This window comes from Spermophilus citellus (genome assembly GCF_964194105.1).
Source record: "Spermophilus citellus genome assembly, chromosome: 5".
Lineage (NCBI taxonomy): Eukaryota > Metazoa > Chordata > Mammalia > Rodentia > Sciuridae > Spermophilus > Spermophilus citellus.
The window spans coordinates 3,880,076-3,905,342 of record NC_138186.1 but is presented as its reverse complement, the minus strand read 5'-3'; positions in this window follow the sequence as shown (position 1 = coordinate 3,905,342).

The window sequence follows — 25,267 nt, the reverse complement described above, 5'->3', positions numbered from 1 at the left end:
AGCTGCAGGTGCCAGACCAGGAGGATAAAAGTAAAACCCAGGCATTTCTTTCTCTTTCTACTGCAAAAGAGGACGCCTGGGCAGCCGTGCCCTGAGGAGCGGGAGAAGAGGTGGGCCCTGCTCTTTGAAGGGGACTGTCAGCGTCTCATAGTCACCGCAATTAGTCCCTGCCAGCCTTCTTCAGGCCTTGGATTCTTTTCAGAAGTGAAAAAGGGAACACTCGAGGGCCATTGAATCGGAGCGTGGCATCTGCCGCCCACGGAGGGAGAGGTCGGGGGTCAGTGTTTGATTTTGATAAAGCGTGCCAGATTAATTGTCTTCGGTAATCCTGTTTGTCATGGTAGATCTGCAGAGGCGTCTTTGTGGCACAGGTGACATATGGGCCGGCCTGCTGCTTGCCTATTCAGGGGCCCAGCACATGTTCTCCCCAGTTGGACGGGTTCCCAGAGCCTTGTTTGCCAGAGAAGTGGGGCCTCCTGCTCCTATTCAGCCGGCCCCCATCTCCACCCACAGCCCTGCTAATCTTCAAGTCGGCCTGGGCTATTGAAAGAGGCCTCACTATTCAAGAGGCCCAAAAAGGGAAAGGGAGAGAAGGGGGCTGGCAGGAGAGAAAGAAGGGGATGAAAGGGGACAGGCAGGCCCCAGAGATAGGAGTAGAAGACTTAGAGACCGGGGAGGGGGTGGGGGCAGAGAAATATAATTACAAAAAATAGCAGCGTGTCCTTCAGGCACAGCACTTCAGGAGGCTGATTATAGCTCCTCTCCAAATCTGAATCTACCACCAAATTATACCCTGCCTCTTTTGTAAAATAAATGTTAATAAGAGGTAATTTGGGCCCTGCTGATTGTTAAGCTCAATGGAGATAGAATTTTTTTTTCTTCCTCTGTGTGTGTGTTTATTGTAATATTTGGAGGTTTTTTTTTTCTTTTTTTCATCCAACCAGAATTTATATTCGACCACAAAAGATGGAACACATAGTGCAGGGGTCTGAGGAGGGTGCCAGAAGTCGGAGGACGGTCTGAGTTTGATGATAAAGGGTGAACGTGAATGTTTGTTTGGACCAGCCAGAGCCCTGGGCCTGGGAAGGTCTGCAGGCCCTGTGCTGTGGAGGGAATGACCCCAGGAAGAGGAAGAGCTGAGCTGGAGGAGGAGGGGGAGGGTCCACACTCTAAATAGCTTTGCCTTTCTCTGGTTTAAAAGCAAGACTTTTTTTTTTTTTCATTTACATAATCATTATTTTGAGTTGCTGCCAATTCTTTTGGGGGCTTTTATATTTAAAAGCACAAAAACTAGAGACAATCCTGTGACAGATCTTTTGAAAATGTTCTTATGATGTGTATTTACGAACAGATCCAGAGATGGAGCAATTAGAAACAATGAATAATAATCTTCCGAGCAGACAAAAGCTTGGAGATATTAAAGTATAAACCCTGGATCCTAATGGCCCAAGGCAGGCCTCCACGGTGTCTTTGCCCTCTGCTTCCGGCCACTGGGCAGAGATGGGGTCTGGCTGGCCTGGGTGCTGGGGCTGTCAAGGTCAGCAGCCTGTGACCACAGATGGCTTGGTCTCCAGTGGCTTTTGTTAGGCAAATTGATTTGGATCCTGTATGCTACCACTGCACATAATAGGGAACAATGCATTTACCCTCAACTTCAAGGGTAGTGTAGCTCAAAATTAAAAAAAAATATATCTATATGGAAGTAAGACACCATTATTATTATTATTATTATTATTATTATTATTATTATTATTATTATCCCTTTATTCTAGGTATCAGTGCTTTGGTTTTGCCCTCCCCAGTAGTTGGCTACAGCAGGCTCATGGTTTGGGGGTGTGCATGGCAGCTCTCATTTGCCTTCCTTCTGCAGCAGAGGGGGTGCTGGACTCAGGCGGGGTGTGCAGCAGCGAGGGAGGTAAATGGAGTCATCCTGGTGATGATGGAGGATGTGAGCTCACCACGCCTTACCAGTGAGTGGAATAGTGCCAGCCACATCCTAAGAGCACACCCAGTGTTATTTGTTGGAAAAACTTAGAAAGTGTTCATTAAATAAACAGCAAAACTCTTTTTTGGCATTTCTAAGGAAGAAAACTTGCCTTAACTTATATATTACATTATACAGATGAAAGGGGAGAAAAAGACAATCAGGAAAAAGAGAAAGAAGAAAAAGAGCATTTTTCTGGGTAAGGGGTATGTTGAATGCTTGTGAACCTTATCTCTTGGGTCTCTACAAGAACCTCATGGGAGGGAAGGCGGATTTTCAGCTAGTGTACCCTGGTGTCTACTGGTTAAAGGGTTAAAATCACATGAAAAATCCTGCAAGAGGTTTGCAGTTGGTGCCCAGGCACCTGCTTCTCAGGGGGTTGGAAGGAGCATTCAAGACTGAGGGCGGCTCATTCTGAGTCATACCTGTACCCTTCACCTGGGGACAGTGCTAAGAAGATTCATGTAGGTTGGTTGGGGGCGGTGGGCAGATGGGACACAATAATTTTAACCAGCTCCTAGGTGATGCTACTCTGCTGGCTCTGAACCTTCTTTTGTGTAGTGATACTTCCAAAAGATGAAGCAGCTTGCCCGTGGATGACCCCAGCTTTCCCAACTGGCCAACCTGAGCTCCTGAGCCCTGTGCCATTACTCTGCCTCTTATAGAGCCAAATCCAGTACTCAGCACCCTGGGACGGGAAGAGCGCCCCCTGCAGGTCAGGAGCTCAGTTACAGCTCTTCTGCTGCTCCTCCCTTCAGCTTTTTCCTCTGAGGTCTCTGCTTTCTCTTTTTGTAACAAATGGAGTTTGGAACTGAGAGTAGCTGCTGTCTTTGGATTTTTGAGATATCAGCTTAACAGATGCCATGACTGAGTCAGACCTTTCCTGCATGGGAAAGTGCCACATTAGGAAGAGCCAGGAAACTTTCTGTTTCTTTTTTCCTCTTTCTCTAGTGAATCTATGTTTCAGTATCTGCTTGCAATTATCAAAGGAAATAAAGGAGATTAATAGAAAACTCAACGTTGGCGTTACTGAGAAGGGTTCTGGGTTTAAGAACATCTCCACAATGACCCCATATGACAAATCCTGCCACCGTCCTCCAAGCCTTGTGCAATTGCAACACAGAAGTGTACCATGCATTCCTGCAGTAAGCTTACAGTGGTCCAGTCTCCTACGTGTGGATTGAAGGAATGAGGTAGGAACTGGGCTTTGTGGATTGCAAGAGAACCTTAGGCCCAAATGTATATGTAAACCACACTGTCTTCAGTGTTTAATTTATTTTATGCTTAATTTCTTTCCCTAAGTCAGCCAAAAACTTCTGGGGGGCCAGGGGGTTCCAGTCAGTGAAATCTGCCCCAGAAAACACCTCAAGAACAAGCTATGGGACGGCTGCGGCATCCTCTGCACACACACCTGTCAGACAGACCAGTGCTTTAGTTCTGCTTCAGGACAAGCTGTGGTTTGCTCACAAGGCTCTGCCACATTTTATAAGGGCATGAATTCTGTGACGGGGGACAGAGCCCAGGGAACTGGAGGAGTTGTCATGTTTTATGCAGAGAGCGGCTCTCTCTGAGTCCAGCAGGATTCCTTCCAGGGCTGTCTCTAATGGTGGAGTTTTAGGAGTCTAGAAGCTCAAAGGGAAAACACTGCTCTTTTCTTTAGCTCTCCCTGTGGGCTGAAGACTCTTAGGCTGGCTTTAATGCTTTCTGCCAGCTCAATAGCGCTCAAGCTCCTAATGGCCACTCAGGCTGTGGGTTGTCCACAGAAACAGGTCAGGATGATGGAGACTACACTCAATCAGGTTACTTCCAGGAGATGCATTTTGATGGGCTATCCTGAGGCTCTGCTTATGAATAATGATTGTCTCTTCTAAACAGTAGCAAAAATAAAGATATTGTCCCCTTGCTTTTCCCCACCCTAGGTTCAGGAAAACGGTGCCTTTCTGACTGTCCACAGCACCTCTCTCCGGGGGAAGACAGTGCAGCATGTTCAGTGCTTCCAAAGTCACGAGTCCTGGATCTGCAGTTGCTCCAGGTGCTCACAGTGGGTGAGCATCTTGGAAGTTAAAACACGATTGGAAGATAAAAGTAATGTCTTACTCAGATGCACAACTTCTTAAAATATCAGTTGTGGGCTTCAGGCATTCTTGAGTTACTTAATCCCCAAGCCCACTCTTTTCCTCCTGTGTATTTTTGTCCATCACCCTACCTAACCCAAGAACCCCCAGCCATTGCCATTAATAAATATAAGAGGTGCTCTTATGAGTGGTTATGACCTGCTCAGTTATTTTACCTTGTATAACCCCAAGCTTCCCAGGTAGGGAGCACTTTTTCTTCGACTTACAGAGGAAGAGAGTGAGGTTTAGGATGTATAGGCATTTGTCCCAGGGGACACAAGCTGCCATAGGGTAATTCAACCATAATTCTGTTTTTTACCAGGAGGGAGAGGGTACAATGAATCAAGCAAGTGACGTGTGTGGTTGTCACATGCCTGTAACCCCAGCGGCTCTGGAGGCTGAGGCAGGAGGATAGTGAGTTCAAAGCCAGACTCAGCACTTAGGGAGGCTCTAAGCAGCTCCAAATGAATACAAAAGAGGGCTGGGGGTGTGGCTCAGTGGTTGAGTGCCTTTGAGTTCAATCCCTGGTACTCAAAAAGAAAAGAAAAGAAAATTTAAAAAAGAAAGAAAGAAAAGAAAAGAAAAAAAGAAGAAGAATCAAGCAAGCAACACTTAGGACACATGCAATACAGATTGCCTGCATTAAGCATTTGTGGAGGTAAAAATAAACCACAGTTACTGTCTTCAAAATGCTAAACTCAGGATAGAGAGATATGACAGATAATAGAAACCCAAACAATAACAGAATAATTAATTTAAAACTTAAAATATTCCCCCAATCAGAAGGCATTTTGAGGACATGTCAAAGGCTGTCATCTAATTCGAGTGCTGTCAATTAGGAGAGATCAGTCAGGATCTAGGTACAGAGATAACAGGAGTGATACAGGTTCCATTTGTTGGGTGGAAGGGTTCAGATTACTCTGAAAACTGAAATGTGTATCTTCTTGTCTGATCTGAATGGAGGGGACTCTTGAAACATGGAGACTGCGTCTACAGGGTGAGTCCCTGGCCTGTGGAATTCCAGGGGCTGCTGTAGGCCACTTGTTCTGGAGGGTGACTAGGAAAGCCTGATCTGCCAGGTTGTTAACAGAAACCTGAAGTTTTAGAATTGACTGTGGAAAGATGGTTCGCACTTAAGATTATGAGAAAGAGGTAATGGAAGGCGTGAAACTGGTTTGTGCGTATTACGGCTACCAGGCGGGATTCTAAGGGTCCCATGTGGTTTAATCCAGCTGCAGCTCACAGTAGCCCCCAAGACTCACAATTCTGGCAGAGCCGACTAGGCCGTCACCCAAACCTGGTTTCTTTTCATCTTACTACATGTCACATCTCTCTCCAGCAGTCACCTATGGCTTTGGGACAGAGTTTAGACCAATGTAATGCAGGCAGACACGGTATTTCCTATCTCCAGTCCAAGCCCCTGTGTGCCTTCCATGCACACTTCCCATGCTCCCTTCTGTTTCTCCTTGGATGAGATCCAGATGGCCTCAAGGTGGTGTCTTAGGATCTGCATGTCAAAGAACACAGAGCCACAGACAAAAGGAGCCCCTTGGAGGGCAGCCGTCCTGCCAAGACACACGTGGTATTGCCAGGAGAACGTGAAATACTGTCTTATTTGACTTTTTGAGATTTACCCCGTGACACCAACCCTGTCTTAAGATATGAATTATTATTTATTTTCATGTTATCACTTTATTTCTCACATTTTGCAGATGAGAATCTGCAGAGATGAAGTCACTTACTGATTATAAACCAGGCAATCTGACCAATATGCATATTTATTCATTATGCTGAATTATAACTTAACTTGCTATATTGTACTTTCTTTTTAGATTTGACATTTCTGGGTAAAACTAATTTGACCATGACTCTGTGTCAGATACCCACCTCGGTGCCCTGTCTGGACTAGACGGGCTCCTTGAGCCCAGTGACGTTCCAAACAGCAGCTCAGACTTACATGAAGGGTGTGGATCTCCTTTGCCTCCTTTGCTCCCTACAGAGCATCGGGCTTTCCATGTTCTCACGGTGTTAGGCTAGAAGCATGTCCTGGTACTCACTCTTGCCGACTAGACCCTGAACCTTCAGTAAAAGAAGACAGCAAATACAAAGTTCATATTCCCTGTGCAAAATCGCTCTGTGGTCCCCAGGGCTGTTGAGTTGTGCAAGTTACAACAAGGAAGAAATGAACCAACCAAATTACCAAACATTAAAAAAATGAAGATAATTGGGCTGGAGTTGCGGCTCAGCAGTAGAGCGCTCGCCTAGCACGTGCCAGGCCCTGGGTTCGATTCTCAGCACCACATAAAAATAAATACAATAAAGGTATTGTGTCCAACTACAACTAAAAAAAATAAATATTAAAAAAAGAATATAGTAAAAATTCTTAAAGGTGGCATTCTATCCTTATTCAAATATTCAATATTCTTGAAGGGCTGCTAAGCTCTAAAAGCAGATATCATAGCTGAGGTTTCTAAATTACCAGAGTATAATTAATGTAGATGGGATTGCAAGTCAAGGATGAAGGGCCAGAGAGCACCTGGGTAGAGTCATGAAGCTTCGGGATGATTTTAACCTCCTCAGTCTCATCTGGGGAGACTATTACTCTCGCAGTCATGAGGACACTCCATCGGGCCCTTTCTTATTCAGCCTCCTTCTCATATTCTGCAGCTTATTCTATTTATTTTTCCATAGTAGCATTTCCCCTGCTGTCTTACACAAGTCCCTGGTGACCAGGGAACTACTTTTATGCATATTTTTTTTATTCCTTATATTGTCTGGTACAGTGTTTGCTTAGAATAAGCTGTTCAATAAACATCTCCTAAATCAATGAATATCTTAATAGTCTCTAATGTGAGATGGGATTTAACTCACCACTTGAGTCTTCTCCATATATAGCACAGAGAGATATAACATCTTAGGGATCACTTTGGTAAGCTAAATATTAGTCCTTGCTTCCCAATAGTTGATTCTATGCTTAGAGGGCTCATCTTAGCTCCATAAACCACACTGATTATTCATGATATGAAAAAGAAAGCATAATTTTCAACCATTAGATTTTCAAATCAGTAGAATAAAAGGAGTGGTGGGTGCATCACTCTCTGAAAGAAAAAAAAAACTAATGTAAGAAGATATACAAAAAAACATGATGCAAGCAAAAGCCCGTGACATCCAAGTAGCAGCTGCAGGCCAGCTAATAGTGCCGTGCTGACCAGTTTTGCTGGTCTGATAATGTGCTTTAGTTATGCATATCACCATTGGGAGACCTGGGTGACAAGTCTTTTGGAAAAAAATATTTGCAAATTCTTGTGAGCCTGTTATCACTTTAAAATAAGAAGTTTAAAAAGATAGTGCAGAACTCTTTTAGTGATGGAATAAGTCACCAGAAAATGTGTACTTGTTAATGTACAATATTAATTTTTGCAGTTAGCAAAGGACATTGGGAAAATTTTGCACTGTCTAAATTATATATGACAGGATTATAAGAAATACCAAAGCCCTAATTTATATATGACAGGATTAAAAGAAAATATATTTTGATAATAAGAAATTTTTTATTTTGACTGTTGAATATGGTATCTATGTAAGAATGATTCATCTCTTTAGGTTCCATGTAACTGTATTAGTTTTATAGCCTTCAAACTCATTTGGCATTGAGTCACTTGATGTGGCTTTTACTGTACAATAGCAGAGCTGACTGTTTTATGCTTTGAATGTGCCCTTGCTGATTAAGGCACTAATTTGCTCTAGGTGTACTAGTGCATCCCATGCTAATGGTATAATGCAAAAACACACACAGGCATACACATGCTCACTCACATGCAAACAGATCTGTACAAATATCCAAGGAGTTGCAGGAACCCAATTAGGAAAATCCACTTCTGGTTAATTCTAGAATTCCCAACTAAGCTGAGTCTTCTGTTCATGATTTCACTTCTTTAGACTCTTCCAAGACAGGTCCCTTACAAACTTTAGTATCATTCCATTCTGAGGACCACATTGAATTGGATGTCCTTTTATCATTAGATTCTAAAGTCATAAGGGATGAGAAATAAAACCTAACTGGCTCACTTTACAGAATAAGTGACTGAGGCTCAGCCTGATCGAAGCTTTAGGGGTACAGTCTGAATGGAAATAGTCTTCAGATTTTCAGAATAGGGTGTTTTCCATGGCCTGATGTTACCTTGTGAGAGGGAATGTAGAAAATTCCAAATCTTAAAAATAGAAAATTCCATTTCAGGTAATTTCCTCATCTTGGGTCCCTGGTGCTGATCCCTAAGATGCATATTAGATTTATGAACATTGTGTTCCACTTTGTCCTTCCCTTTGATGAATCAGAATTCAGGAAGATGAAATAAAAATTGCTTGGTCTAGGACTGAGGTAAGCGGAAGACAGGGACATGAGAATTCTGGCAAGGCATTTTTTTTCCCCAACTGTCACTATTCTGTCTTGATATGAAGGATTATGCTGCCAAAAAAATCTGCATTTTAACATCACACCAGAAAACTGCAGCAGGCACTTGTTGGTTTTTTTGTGATTGGGGAGGAACCCTAGTGCTTTTATGCTTCAAAATTATTTGCCATCTTATTTAATTACCTAATGAGTCTTTTTTTTTTAAATTGCTCTTTTCAGGATGCCATTTCATGAACTGCAGTTATTCTTTGAAAAGCAGAATTACAGTCTTTTTTAGTCTACAAGAATCTTCCTTTTTGTACTGAGCCTCACTTTGTGACGGTCCCTTTTTCTATGCTCCTTGTCAGACATCATTGTTCTCTATCATAAAAATTTTCTCATTAGGAATGATTTCCTTTTTCATTGCAGAATGCACCCTTGACCTTTGCCAAGTGGAAACAGGATTTTAGATGCATCTGTAACATATTTCAAATCATCTCTTACTTCATTTCTTATAGCACTTAAATAAACAATTCATCCAATTTGGAGGCAGCTCTGACTTTTGTTTTAGGGTAATCTTACTTTTCGAATTGTGTGGAGGAATTATATTTACTGAGTGCTTTGCACTAGGTGTACTAGTCAGAAAGTAGAATATTATTTCTGATGGACTAAAGAAATGAAAAGGACTTAATGCTACTTTCTCTTCTAGGCATAAGATTTTGCAGAGACGGTCTCTAACAATAAAGAACCTAATTATGGAGAATATAATGGAAAGGGGTACCTGACATCTGGCCTGCTTTTGCTTTGCTGGGGACCGAAACCAAGGTCATGTGCATGCTAGGAAAGTACCCTCTCACTGCCTCACCCCGAGCCCCATGCAGCCCCTTTGTAGATGAATTAACCTCACAATATCCCAAGTAATAAATGGAGTCACTGACTGAGCTTTCATTTATCCCTGGATCCATGAAAATTCTGAAATATGTCAAAAAGTTTTAGCAGGAATGAGAAGCCAGACACAAGAAACGGAGAGGCTGTGTCTATCATTGCTGGGAGGCAAAAAGAATGTCGCACTGATGTTCTGGTGAAGAATCACTGTATTGAAGAACACCAGATGATGTCCATGAATATGTGTTCAATGCTGATGCATCTATATTTCCAGAATTGCACTTTGCTCACTACAGGATGGAAAGGAAGAGGTACAGCTTGTTAAATGTTTGTGGAAATGCATTGGAAGTTTACATACATACATTCTGAAGCCATTAGGTAGCAGCACAAATATGTGAGCAATAGGTCTACAGACGTGAACTACACCCATAACATCAATGATTTTTGCCTTAAACAGCTGATAGTCTTTTAAAGAAATAAAAAGTCTGTCCACCCATATACAATAGCCTTTGAAATATGTAGTAAAAGCTCATCTTTTCTATTTTCTCATACATCAATCTTTTCTGGTGTTCTTATTCCTGAAAGACCAGAGTCTCATCAGCATATAGTTACCTGTAGCCCAAAGGACATCTTTTGGCATAAATTGATGTGAGGGACCCTCAGTTTTTGTTTGACTGAGAAGATATTTATTTTACTTCCATTTATGAAACATTGTAATGGAGGAACATCTCTGGGCTGTTTTTCTGCACTTTAAGGATGTTACCCAATTGTCTGCCACCCTCCATTTTTCCTGAAGAGTGTCAGCAATCATTTGTATTGTTGTTTCATTTTATGTAATGTGGATGATTTTAATATCAGCCCTTTATCTCTGGTTTTCACCAATTCAATGAAGTTTTAAATTCTATATGGTGTTTATTGAGCTTCTTGAGATATGGGTCATGCTTTGGAATGGGATATATTGGACAGCTGTTGTCTCTTCAAACAGCTTCTCTACTCTATTCTTCCCCCCACCCCATTTTATCTGTTCCTTCTTTCTGCAACTCTAGTTGTGCTGATGTAAATAAGCCATTTGGTAGTGTTTCATAGAATTTGAATGATCCATTATTTATTTTCTCTTTCTCTTTTTCCTTTTTTCCCCCCTCAAATAGCCTGTTCTGAAGCTAGTGGCCTGGATCCTGTCACTTCTCATGCTGTCTGTTTCATTTCCTTGAATGCGTTTTACTAGTAACCTTGTCTCTGCAGAACCAATCATCACCTTATGGATGATGTTCAGCTTTTCCTCTTTAATGCTTCATCATAGTTAATTTCAACTCATGTGTGAGAATTCCAAATTTTGTGCCTTTTCTAATTCTGACTAGTCTCCTTCTTAACTTTTCTTGCTATCTTATGCATTTTTTTAAAAAAATTTTACTTGTTAGGAGGACATTTTATAAGTCACAATAGAGAATGAAGTAAATGCCATCTAGATCCAGAAAAACAATATCACTTTTTCATGACTAGAGTAGAGGCAGGTTAAAATGCCAGTTCAGTTTAGTTCAACTCTGTTTCAGAGGTTTTGAGTGTGGGCTTAGCCTGGGATTCAGACCTCACTGGGATCATGGAGAACTATCTGAGTTCCATGAATGAGCCGCCTTCTTTCCAATCTGTGGGAGATCCCTTCCTGAATGACCACTTGCAGCCGCCATTTTGGATAACAGGTGTGTTTGCTTTGCTTTTGCTGTCTGGCTCCACCTGCTGGGTCAAACGTGCTCTCAGCTCTTTTGAGATCCACTGTGGTTGTCCTGAAATCTGTGGAGCTGGTCTAGTCAGCAAGCAGGTTTTCTCTGTAATCTCCCTGGCTGAAGGCTCAGAGTATCTCAAAGGCTTTCTCTTGATCTCCTTCTCTAGATCTGTTTTTAGCGTACTGATAGCAGCAATCGACCACTATCTACGAGTGTCTAGGACTCAATCTAGGTTCAAATAAGCCATTTCAGCTCACATATGTCCATTTAAAGTTTGTTAAGTGCCATGTTCTTTAATCCATGGTAACTTCCCCTATTTCAGTCAGCAACAAGAGCCACCTAGAAGTTTTTTTTTTTTTTTTTTTTTTCATTCTTTAAACGACTTTGCCACTTTCTAGAGCTTAGTTTCTTTTATGCACACCTGGGTCCTCTTCCCTGTGGTGAATTTTGCTTGTGTAATATACCTGGCTTGCTTTAATTTAAAGGATAAGTGCAACGGCCTTTTGAGATATCGACATCTGAACTGGAATCACCTCTGATGATTTTTAAGTCTCTAGCAACCTCCAACACCTTCTATGCAGTACCATAAAACAAGCACTCAATAAATGTTTGCTGAATAAATATGGATAAGAAAGCAAATTTATTCTCCTTTGCACCAGGGTGCAGCTGAACTAGAAGTAAGAAATAGACTTAAAGAAAGGTAAATTTAGACCAATATAAAAATGAAATGTTTAAGAGATACAGCTATCTAAAAGTTGAGCAGCCTTGCTGGAGAAGTAGTAAATTCCTGATTATTGCAAGAGTTTAAGTAAAGATTTTGGGGAAGAAATAGAGGTATATGAAGTGCATCAATGTTTCACATTAGATGATTAGTTAGATCTTTATATCACAATGATTCCATGTTATTGCAGGAAAGGGGAGTTGCATATTTGTAAGTCATGTAAAAGGGGTCAGACATGTGCATACACTGCTTACATGTACAAAGAAAACACAGTGTCTAAGTTTCTTCACTATTTTTCTTTTTTTTTTTGTAACCATCTTCCACCCTATAGGCCAAGGAGAAAAAATAGATTTTCTGAAATTGACCAGTCAATAACATCTTAATTTCCAAGGGAGCATCTCTTGAATGGCCTTGTCTCTCCAGTGTAAATATTTTATAATTCCCATCTCCCACTGGTCTGATCTTATAATATCTGCATAAAAGCAGTCAAGATGGTCCTTGTAATACGTGTCTCTGGCACCTTAACTGATGAGGTACCTGTCTGTATTTCCTCTGCAGATAAGTAGCTGACTTCATCTAACATTGAGAGCCTTTCATGGTACAAACTGGACACCATTATTTCACATTAGCCTTAGGCAATAAAGGTGATGGACCGTGGCCTCTTTGTCTAACCCCACAGCTTCCTTCTGGTGTACCAGCCTTCTCAACCTTCTTCTAGGTCCCATACAGACTCCAGAAAGTCAGACAACTCAAACTCTCACCCTCAGGTTAATCTACACCAGTCCACCATTCAGAACTCACTCTTGATGTGGCTTTGGGCAGGGCTGATTTGTGGCCTTCACTGCTTATACCATTACTGATTGTCCTCCCTTCATGTGGAGTTTCCTCCAACAAGGGAGAGTGAGGGCTGTGCTTCTAACCCTTCTGCCCTCCAACTCTGTCTCTGATCTATCTCCTGGAAGAAGAAATGATCTGCTCTTGTGTGGGAAAGGGCTTTAATGCTGTGGTAGCCTCTAAATACAGGACCAGGCAAATTATACCTAAGTCATTGGGGATAAAAAACAAAACAAGTGGATTACTTGGTTTCTTTGACTTACAACAGGGAAAGAAATAAGTGAGTTGACCCATCCCACATGAATGCCAGGTTATGCAGTGTGTGTATATGCTGTCTCTTTCTCTACTGTGTGAGCCTTCTGCAATGAAGGTGTTTTATGAGGACTCAAGTGGAGCTCTCACTAGGAAGCCCAGCAGATGGGGTGCCTGAGACCAACACACACATCAGAAAGCCCAGGGGAAAGCAGACCTGGTCAGAGAGCTACAGGCTGCCCACAAGCTTCTGAATACCTATAGCTTCTGATCAGGGTCCCAAGAACAGACTCAGAGGGTGAGAACCTGCATCACCAGTGGGTTTCTGATTTAAGAACTTAGCATGGTATGTGCCTGTGAGCCTCATGTTTATTTAATGCATCATGAATAGCTAGCTTTTACTTTGTATGTGTATCCTTTTTTTTTTTATCAACTTTAACCTACATTTCTGCCCCTTTATGTTCATCTGGCTTAGCAAGGGTATCTGATATAAGGGAAATTAAAACAACTATTTAGTATTTTAAAAAATTCCCTCAGTGACATAGGTAATGGTGAATTTTAATATGCTATCATTATTTGTTTTCAGAAACAAACATATGATTTGTTTCTTTATTCAGTTGATGTTTGTTATGGGCCTGTTCTGTATCAGATGCTACACGAGGTATGTTAAATGCATCCGAAAATTAGACTCTTCCTTAATACTTGATTTGCAACTTTTAAACACGCCTGATACTTACACAAATGTTATGCAGCTTTGGATATTCCACTAGATTGAACTGACACCTTAAATTTTACCAAATTTTAGAATCTACTCTTAAAAACATATCACATGTGGGCTGGGGCTGGGGCTCAGTGGTAGAACGCTTGCCTTACACATGCCTTGGCACCATGTAAACCATAAATGAATAAATAAAGGTATTGTCCATCTGCACCTAAAAAAAATCCCAGGTGATTTTGTCTTCAAGAGGCTTACAGAGTAGCAGAGTTATGAGAACACAGATTCTTCCATTCAGCCTTTTTGAAGAACATGAACAGGGTGTGCACTTGGGGCTTTTCAGAAAGCCCTCGGTTGGGTTGAATTCCTAATGAATTCTTAGGTCGCACAACATGGAAGATGTGGACCTGGGTTATCAGATAGGTAGAGAAGGTACATTTTTGAACAGGCCAAATATTCTCACTGTATCCACTCTGGACAGTCAGTCACCTTCTAACCAATGAGTCCTTCCTCTGTAAGTGTATTTTCAAACTCTGGGAATAAAGTGTGCCTAAGAAGTCAACTAATTTACCTGCAAATAAAAGAAAAAAGGGAGGGAGGGGAGAAGAGGAGAAAGAAGGGAAGGAAGGAAGGAGAAGCCACGCAGTGTCCCCTACTGGAATGCGGGCAGCACACAGAGGGCCATGGCCAACATCTGCTGGCCTTTCAAGACTCCTAATGCGCCAACTGAGTGAATCCTCTAGCACTGGGTTTGAACTCATGTCCTCTCCCTGCTTCTGACTGGGCTTGCATACAAAATGATTTCAAAAGTCACTAAAAATTTCATTGACTGCCCGGTTGTGTGAAACTTGGTTTTTAAGGAAGTTCTGCCTTTTCTGAGATAATGCGAGAAAGGTATAGACCACATGGTATTTATGCTCACTTCTGATAGTCACTGCATAATCCTACACAATCCCACAGTAATCCAAAGTAGGGCTCTGAGGAATGGACGCCAAGTCTCCAGAGATGTAAATCCCGGGTAAGCCGGGATGCGGGATTGCTTCTAAATGCCAATGAAGTCTCCACAGGAGGGGAGAAGAAGTCCTTGGACGTGGAAAATTGTAAATCCTCTCTTAAGAAGTGACTTGAAGACTTTTGTATCTGTGGCTGATGCTGTCAGGATTTTACTGTCCTAATAACCCAGTTCTAATGAGTTCTTATGATTTATTCAATAAGGACAAATGTTTTTATATAATCATTACTTTGATGGCTCATAGAGTAAGATAAGTATCCCAGTTAATTATACAATTCCACATACAGATATCATTTAGCACTCATCTTAGGATAACCAGAAATAATTTTTTAAAATCCCAATTCCTTCTTAGAGAAATCACCATTGTAAAAATTATTTCATACTTGAGGCTAAACAAACCGTTTAAAATTTGCCAGAAGAATCTATAAAGTATGATCTCTCTTAAGGTAGATAAGAGTCATTTTAAATGTGAAAGACCATCATTCAGATGAAGTAATAGGTGTGGATTCCATTTCTGACCACAGAATTATGTTAATGGATGGAAACGGAGGAGGATTCTGCACCGAGCCTTTCAGGATGAGTATCATCCTCTTTATTTTCTGGGAATAGCTATATCTATATAATTTTGCATTCTCTATAAGATGGTACGTTTTTATGTTTGTCCAAAGCACTCAAGTAGCACTGTTTTTTTTTTTTTCCTTAGATACTTTTAAACACATCTACTCAAGTAAATAAAGGTATCCATTATTACAATTGATTTATCTGACTGGAATGCTAAGGTCACACAAAAATAGAGTTAATGGGCGAGGAACCACCGGCCAAGGGGCCGTAGGATATGGAACTGATAATTTATATAAGTGGGAGTGTTGGTACCTCATGAGAAAGCACCTGAGTCTCTGTGATTAAAGTGGATGTGGGTTTCCATTTCCTGCCTCCCACCTTCTCCCCTTCCCAGGACCATATTCCTGCCCTGGTGCTGGGTCCACGTTTACGCACATGCTCCACCAGGTCACACCGTCATTGACAGCTGAAGGAGAGATTGAGAAGCTCTGAAGAAGTGCTTCAAAATTAGTAGACAATAGAGAAGCTGCCAAGACTTTGGATTTATGTTGTTTGTTTGCTTTTTGATTTTGGCAGTCAGTTGGGGGGAAGGTATTTGCAGTGAGACTTAAGATTCCTGCTCTCTGCTCTATGCAAGGGTGGGAGAAAGATGGGCCCATCATATATCGTTCTCTGGCTTCCGTGCCGCTTTCACTCATCAATATCAGTGTTGTTTTCTTAGGAGGATTTTAACTATATTATTTGATATACAAAATATATAGAACAAGGTGTGTGGCATATAAGTGAGCCATGAAGCGCAGCAATAGTACCTATGCTACCAATACCTACCAGTCCGCCCACAAACCTGCCTCTTGATGCTTAATACACCATCCCTTCCAGAGAGAGCTGTTCTAAATGTTGATGTACATTTCTCAGCTTGTACAATGAATTCCTTATGGACAGGCAGATCAGTCCTTTCCAACCTTTGCAATTTCATGATACACAAAAATATCTACATAATTAATGATTCTCTCATGATTCTTTCTTGTCCAGTCAGTTGAAGTTTATGATATTCAAGTTATCTCAAACTTGGAATGGAACCACCATTTGACCCAGCTATCCTTCTCCTCCATCTATACCCAAAGGACTTAAAAACAGCATACCACAGGGACACAGGCACATCAATGTTTATAGCAGCACAATTCACAGTAGCTAAACTGTGGAGCCAACCTAGATGCCCTTCAGTAGATGAATGGATTAAAAAAAAAAGTGTGGCATATATACACAATGGAATTTTACTCAGCAAGAAAAGAGAATAAAATCATGGCATTTGCAGATAAATGGTTGAAGATAATGCTAAGTGAAGTTAGCCAATTCCCAAAAAAAAAAAAGGCAAATGTTTTATTTGCTATAAGGAGGCTGATTCATAGTGAGGTAGGGAAGGGGAGCATGGGAGGAATAGATGAACTCTAGATAGGGCAGAGGGGTGGGAGGGGAAGGGAGGGGGCAGGGGATTAGCAAGGATGGTGGAATGTGATGAACATCATTATCCAAAGTACATGTATGAAGACATGAATTGGTGTGAACATACTTTATACACAAGCAGAGATATGAAAAATTGTATTCTATATGTGTAATAAGAATTGTGATGCATTCTCCTGTCATGTATTTAAAAATAAAAGCAATTAAAAATGATATTCAAGTTATATTTTAATGAAGTTGTTAACAAAGAAAGCAACTTAATGAAGTTAAGTCAAGGTTATTAATATTGTTGTTTATTTTTCCACATCTTTTGGAAAGTATTTCAGATGCAGGACCCATGTAAAACTGAAATACTATTTTTGAAACCTCAAACTATGGTGGTGAGTTTTTAAATACCTGCCTGTAATTCCATAAAAAATTGTTTCTTATATGCTAAAGTTGTTCTGTAAAGATAGCTTCTGGTGTGTGTAATATACAGTCATTAGATTTCTCAACCCTAAGAACCATCTTTTCAGTTATAAATAGAGTTTACCTGACTTCTGTAGGCTAGAATTTTCCATATGTGTTTATATGCACACATATATTTACACATTGCTTTTCAATCATAGTTATGTTTTCAATATATCTCTTACAAATAACATGCAACTAGATTTTTAAAACTCTATCTCTATCTTGAATTAAGTCATTTTATACATATGATTATTCAAAAAGTTGAAACAGTTTTGATTAACTGTCTTTATGTTTTCTTGTACTATTTTTTGATTCTTGTTTCTCTTTTTCTCTTGTTTTTATTAAGATTGCTTTTGGATGTTTATCTCTTGCCTGGATTGATTCTTCGTTCCACCCCGTATCCCTTAATATATGAGATAAATGACCTAGTATTTTAAAATTTATACTTCAAAATTCACTAGATTTCCTCGGCTATACACATTTATTAGGGAACATATTTAATAGAATCTTGAGTTTCGTAGCCCACCACTCCTAAATGAAAAAAATATATCCATAAGGAATTCCCGTCATCAACGCTTATCATTCCCTCTCCCTTGGGAAATTTTACTTTCTTTAAAAGCAACTTCTGGGAGGCTTTTTGGTGACGTACTCTCAGTTTGAAATTCACTATCAGAAGTCTTAATTGTTTTTTTTTTTTTTACTTTGCTGGAAGGAGCCTGCACACTGTGCTCCCGTTTGTCCACGTACGGTCTACACTGAACCCACTGCTCTGTGTCTCAAGGAAGCAGCTGTGAGTCCTGTTTACACTGTCCTCTCTGCCAGCTGCTTATGAACTCTCCACGTGAGACTTGTGTGCATTCTGCACATTGGTGGGCTTCGTACAATCATTCCCTTGCTGTAGAATGTCCCCTTGCTGCAGCATATCTATGTCATCGAAGAGGGGAATAATTTTAAAGGTCGATTTCTATTTTTAAATAAAAGAAGTGTTTCATTCTGTGACAGTCTAGTGGGAATATTCAGACAATGTAACTCATCCTGAATTTCTATTATAATATTTATTATTTTGTCATCTTATTAAAAATATTAGCTAGCTAAACTGCCGCAGTCTGGCTGGGCACAAAATCACGAGCCACTCAAGCAGGAACAAACTTTATTTTTGAAACAGCCGCCAATGCCCCGTATGCTCCCGGGAAAATATGCCGACCGACCCACGCAGCATTCTCCCGGACCCCAACAGGAATTCCCTCCTCCAGAATTCCCTCCTACAGCACTTCCCCAACCAATGGGAACTCTTGTAGGCTGAGGTGGACAGCAAGAGTCCAGTATCCATATGAATGTAGATCTTAACGTAATCATATCATCTCAATGGCTTGCTGGCATCACCTTTCAACCAAAAATGCCATGCATCATATTACTTGGCTGTGGCTCTTAGCACTAAATGACACATAGCATGAGTGACTTTTCTTGGAAAGAGAAATAGTACCATCGTAACCCTACATGTAAAGCCCAGGGTAGGTCCTCAGTTCCATACAGTTCATATCATTTCTCACCTGCACACTAACGATTTCAGCATTCATCACAAAACAATCAGGAATCATTTTGAAATGGAAATAAATAGTCAATTACAAATGATAGAAGCAGATGTCTAAGAATAGTCAGTGTGAGGATTCTTTCCTTCCTGACTTGAAAATTGGTTGAAACTTTTTTCCCCCAGTGATCCATTTTGTATTGATAAATGAGACTAAACACTTTCCCCATAGATTGCTGTCAAGGGAATTTTTATACCCACCTTTCTGAGCCAAACCTTCAATCAGGCTAAACCGAAAAGCTTTGATTCAAATGAATGGCTTCTATCTCTTACATTTTTTTCTGTGATGAGGTGATAGCCTACACTCTGCTACCTCTCATTATAAAAGTTGCAAGGCTAGGAGAGATTTTAGATATCATTAGGTCTAAGCCCCTCATTCTTCAGAGAGGAAAATTAGGTTCAGAGCTATGATATGATGGAGAGGTGTCACAGCCTGTTAACTTGGTAATAGGTGAAGCATAGAACACTTTTCCATTATGCCTCAAACCTGCTTCTTTTCTCTCAGAATCCACAAGGGGACAAATAAACTTACTAGGGATGAAGAATAGCTAACAATTGTCATGTTAGTGAATTTTCAGAATACCCTCATCCCTGGCTATCTGCAGATAGAAAATCTTGGATGCTCAACTTTCTTAAAAAATGGCATACATAGTATTTGCCTGTAACCTAAGCACATTCTTCGTATACTTTAAATCATCTTTAGGTTACATATCATACTTAATGCAATATAAATGCTAAATAAACAGACACTATATTGTATTGTTTAGGAAATAATGACAAGAAAAATAGTCTGTACATGTTTAGGACAGGTGCAAGTTTTTTCAAGTAGTTTGATGTGCAGCTGGTTGAATCCGTGGATGGAAAGCCCACAGACAGGGTGGGAGGGCCCACCATGCTGCTTGCCTTTGGTGCTTGGGTTTGAGCATGTAATCTGTCCTGGTTCTGGTAGTGTGCCAACTCTAATAACAGCTTCAAGAAGGCTTGCAAGACACTCTTGCTGTCTTGAACCTATGACATCACGTGGAGCCACCATGAGAAAGACGTGAGTTACTGAACTGATCATTCCTGTTACAAGGAGGTCTCAGGCAAAGTATACCTGTGTAATTTAAAATGTTAATATGTTAAAACACACCAGAAATCAAACACTGCAAATTAAATCCCTAACAAGTCATGAATTGCATACTAAATTGAAAATTTAAAAACACTGCATTCCTAGTGTGTAGAGCTTTCAGAAGTAAAGAGATAAAGATACAGTACTAAGATACAGTACTAATATACTTGTGAGAGTATAGATCATCTCCTTTCTGAAAAAAATTCTAAACAGACTATAAAAATAATTAAAATATTAAAAAATCTTTCTACCCCAAAATTCTATATGAATGAATTTTTCTATAAAGATGATCACATATAATGTAATGTACACACATCTTCATTATAGCTTGGTTTATAATATCAAAACATTGGAAACTACAATAAAAATTGATCTTTAAATAATAACCTACAAACATAAGGTAATTCTATAAAGCAATTAGGAATACTGTTACAGAAGTACATATACCAACTTAGAAATAAGTAGTCAGAAATAAGAAGTTAAGTTACAAAATACTGTCTTGTATCATATTGCTTTTGTGCAAAATGTTCAAATATATCTTATGTAAAAAATTCTCATTGAAAATGAGAAACAGATAACAAATTTGTTAATGTTTATATGCATTTTCCAACTTTTTACAAATATGGTTATGTAACTCAAAATCAAATAACAAAAGCATAAAATATTTGTTATGGTTTAGATGTGAGGTATCCCCCCAAAAGTTCATGTGTGAGACAATGCAAGAAAGCTTAGAGGTGAAATGATCGGGTTATGAGAGTCTCAATCAGTGCATTAATCCACTGATGCAGATTAACTGGGTGGTAATGAAGGCAGGTAGGGTGTGGCTGGAGGAGGAGGGCGGATGGGGGCTTGGCCTTTGGAATGAGCTTGAGTTCTGCTTCCTGGTGGCCTTGTCCTGGTGAAAATGTGCTTCCCTTTCTCACCTGGGCTCTTCTGCCAGGGTGTGCTGCCTTACCTTCAGTCCAGAGCTATGGAGCTGGGGGTCTACGGATGGAATCTCTGAAATCCTGAGCCCCAAATAGACTTCCTCCTCTAACATTGTTCCTCTGTGGCCTTTTGATCACAGCAGCAAAAAAGCTGACTAAAGTAATAGTTGACACAATTTTTGAGTATCTGTGGCACTCATTCCTCCTCCACCAGCCTCCCCTAGAGCTGTCAATTAAAGCACCAATTTCTCTTCTAAACTTTTCTCCTGTCTCCAGAATTCCCTGCCCTGGTGACTGTCTCGCTTTTGACCCTACTGCTGTTTTTTATGTTGAATTGAATAACCATGGGAACCTTGGGTCTTAATTTTCCCTACTGATCACTGCAAAACATAAAAATATAGAAAAAGCAAGGTGGGTGCTTCTGATTCACCATCATGATAAATAAATAAAATAAAATAATAAAAAATAAAATAATAAAAATAGTAATAAATAAAATAAAATAATAATAAATACAATAAATATACAATAAACAATGGAAATCTGTTTTATCATGTTCTTTTTCTAAATTCTTAGATTTCAACTTTCTCTAAATCACCCATATTACTCTCATTATGACTTCATGGTGTACCAAAAGTCTTAGAAGGGCCCTTCATTTAGCAATAAACAGTGCACAGTTATCATCATTGCTCTACTATTTACACTTCTTACTGACCAATATTAAGAGATGAAGGTGGATGATGGATTTTCAATTTGCTAACAAACCTGAATACCAGGAAATTGATTTCACAATTATATTTGGATTTCTAATAAAAGGTACCAAGTCAAAAGACTTCTCTGCCCACTGCTTCAAAGAACCTTAGGTGAGAGCAGGAAGGTGCTGAAGCCGGAGTTCAGAGTCCTCCTCTTTGCCTCTGCAGGAAAGTGCACCCAGGTCCGCTGGCCAGTTGGCACACCTGCACACCAGTTCCGCTCAGGGCTCTGCTAAATACGGAATGTCCATCCTGTAGATGGACAGGATGCCTTTATTATATCTGCTTATTTTTGTATGCAGTGCTAAGGATCGAACTCAGTGCCTCATGTGTGCTAGGCAAGTGCCCCAGCCCTAGCCCCTTGTTAGATTTTTTTCTATTTTTCTCTAATCATCTTTTGCTTAGAATTTCATCAGTTTTTTTGTTTCTTTTTCTTAATATTGTTTTTAGTTGTTGATGGAGTTTATTCTATTCATTTATTCACATGAGGTGCTGAGAATCGAACCCAGTACCTCACACCTGGGAGGCAAGGTCTTTACCACTGAGCCACAATCCCAGCCAAAGTCTCCCATTTCTTATAAAGGGGTTCATGTTTTCCTCATTGCTCAGTCTACAAATGGATTTCTTCTAGCAGGAACTCAGTCACTGAGCTTAGAAAAAACTTCCCTATTGCTATTTTTAAGGAATCAGAGTATATATTAAATGTGAGGTTTATTTGATGAATTTTGTTTGGTTTATTTTTTCAGTAGTTCTCAGAAGGAAGTAAACATCCAATCAGAAAATAATTGTAAGAATCCTAGAAAATAAGAAATCCTGAGTCTCCTGAAGAATTCATTATTTCTTTCCTTTTTAAAAACCATTAAAATAAATGTAAATGAAAACCCTTAGTATATAGAAATGAAAACTATTGAGAGGACTCAGGCTTTTGTTGTTTTTTATTAATTAATCCTATAGATGTATGCATTTACCTAATGCACGCTTCAATACTTTTTTCTAGAGACACAAGCTTAAGTTAACAACATATGACTAGTTAATATTTTCCAAGACATCTTGGAAAAATATGAACCAGATAGTTTAAGAAGGCATCAGATTTAACTAGAGACTTCAATGTATTTATTTAACCCAAGGAATTTAAATTGAATTATTGTTAAACATCAGATTAATTCGTTTTTTTTTCCAATAAAATGTAATTCTGTACTCATCCTGGTCTTCCGGGCACCACCACTTACCTAGTTGGGTAAGTTTTGAGTTATTAATATCTATAATTCTATGTATCCAGGCATGAAAGCGATTTAACCTTGTTTATATTTTCATCTAGATGTTTATTTATTTATGGGAGTCTAGTTCATGCCAAATCCTGGAAGTATAGAAATGATCAAGAAAGGCAGAAGTCTGACTTTTGCAAACTTAAGTGCTGGAAGGGAAAGCCAACCAGAGTGCAGGGTAAGCGGTTTAAAAGCAGGAACAAGCTGAGAGCCACGGGAGCCCTGCTGGTGACCTGGCTTCCCACCGGCACCTGGTTAAGGCCTGAAATGTGAGCAGTTAGCGGTGATGCCGAGAAACGGAAGGTCACTCGCAAGAAGGTTCCTTACAGCTGTTCTGAAATGAGCATCTCAGCATGGACCAGCACAGCTGGAGAGGACAGGCTGGCGGGGCAAAGCAACGTGGATATGGATACAGAGATGGCTTAAATCAAGCTGCAGTGACAGCAGGGCCAAGGGATTGCTCCCCACAGGCATGACTTCCACCTTTGCTCCCGGCAGTCTATAGCTGCAGACTGCAATTGGCCTCCAGGTTTACTCCTGCACCTGAAAAACACATTGGAGGTGAGTGGAAGAGCAAAATTGGGGTGGTTTTGAAAAGGCAGAAGGATGATATTCAAAGTGCTTATATATTTGATCCACGACGTCCCTTCCAGGAGTTAATCCTTAACAGGTACTCATGTACATCCACAGCAATTTGTGCTCAATAATGTTTACTCTAATAGGAGTTGGTATTGGGAGAAAGCTCAGTAATGGCAGAACGACAATAAATAATCCGGCGGTGCTGCATTAACACTGCAATGCTCAGAGACTAACTGTGAGAATGAGAAAAGCATCCTCTATTCCCTCCGGCAAAAAGCAAATACCAAACTCTTGGGTATAGCACAAAGCTTTCTATAATAAGTAAATCTTACTTTAATACTCATATAATATAACTTTTTTTTTGTATTCTATTTAATTTCATTGTAACACACACATATACATTTGTACCAACCCGTTCTGTATATTTGGGGGTTATAGGGGCCATGACCATGACCCTAGTATTCTAATCAGTCCAAGTACTTTATACTATCTTATTGAATTCATTTTACTCTCTTGGGGAAAGAAAGGGACTATGTTGGTAGCTTGGAAAGTGGATTAACAAGGGGAAAAAGCATGTTTGGTGTTCTTGGGTATTTACTCTGAAAGAAACCATGTTCAGCAATTCCCATCTACTGGCCTGCTTAGTCTCTGGCCATGACAACAGCTGCTGATTGACCAGGGTGGCCGCCTTCTTTTGCTGCTGAAGGAGCTCAGATGCAGAGATGTCATGCGACCCCCCAACTGTGTGTGGCAGGGCTGAAGCCTGAAAGCAGGGCGAGAGGAGGCGCAGCCTGAGCTGTTGGAAAGAGCCTTTGTGGGATGTGCATCTAGACCATGAAGGAATCCAAGTTCGCGATCCGGGAGAAACTGAGCCACCGTGTCTCTGAGTGTCCTACAGCTGCTGCTGATCTTCAGCGCTGGGGCTTCTGCTGCAGAATCTCGAAGTTCCTCACCACGAGGTGACCTTGGGATGCCTCCTCCTTTAGTCATGATGCAGCAGGGGGTGGAGCCTGCAGGGATAGTCTCCTGTCTGTCTGATGGTCTCCTATCCGTCTTCTGCCCCCTCAACCCCAACAGCCAAAATGCTCAGTGGCTGCTTTGGCCCAGGGCTATCCAGCTCGGCTGTCCCTCCTCCACTTGAGCTTCCCATCCAGCTGCTGTGCCACCCACACACAAGGCAGCCCCACCTCGGGCTGGGACTCAGGTCCTTGTCACCCTCACCTTCTTAAGTCCAACATCAGCAACGTTAAAGGACATAGACCAACAAGACAAAAGACATTTTAAAATGGATAAAAACAACAACAAAAACTTACACAGCCTCTTATTAGGTTATTAGAAATAAACAGCAGCCACAAAACAATGACAAGTTAATGTCACAATCTCAACTACCTTCTTAACCAGTTCACCTGGAAGGCAGAGCGATCACTCAGGTGAGAACGACATACCATGGCCAATAACTAAAACTGAGCTGCTTCTGCTGTCCTTGACGTGGGCAGTCCACAGCTGTGTCATCGCTGAGTGGAAACCTGCTGTCACTCGCTGGCGCTTGGGTCAGGATATTAGGGTTGTGCCTTGTGCAATGGCCTGATGCAGGCAGCAATTCCTATAAATAAGTCCCTCATTCAGAATGCCACCGAGTGTGCTCTGGCAACCAGCAGAGGCAACATAAATATTGATCATCATCATCATCATAGTAATTTATATTGGCATAAAGGCCTCCTTACAAAGAATTTAAATGGCTCTGAATAGTTTCCTCAAATTTTTCCTGATTCAAATATAGATGTGTTCATCTCTGCCACAATATGAAAAATAAATTAAAAGTATCAACATAATTTGTGTTTGAGGATGAAGACGATGCCTAGCTCTTTACACAGCAAACTGATTTTATGGCACTTTTCAAAAACTAGTTGGCAGGTATTTGTAAGGCTGCAGCATACACCATGCAGGTA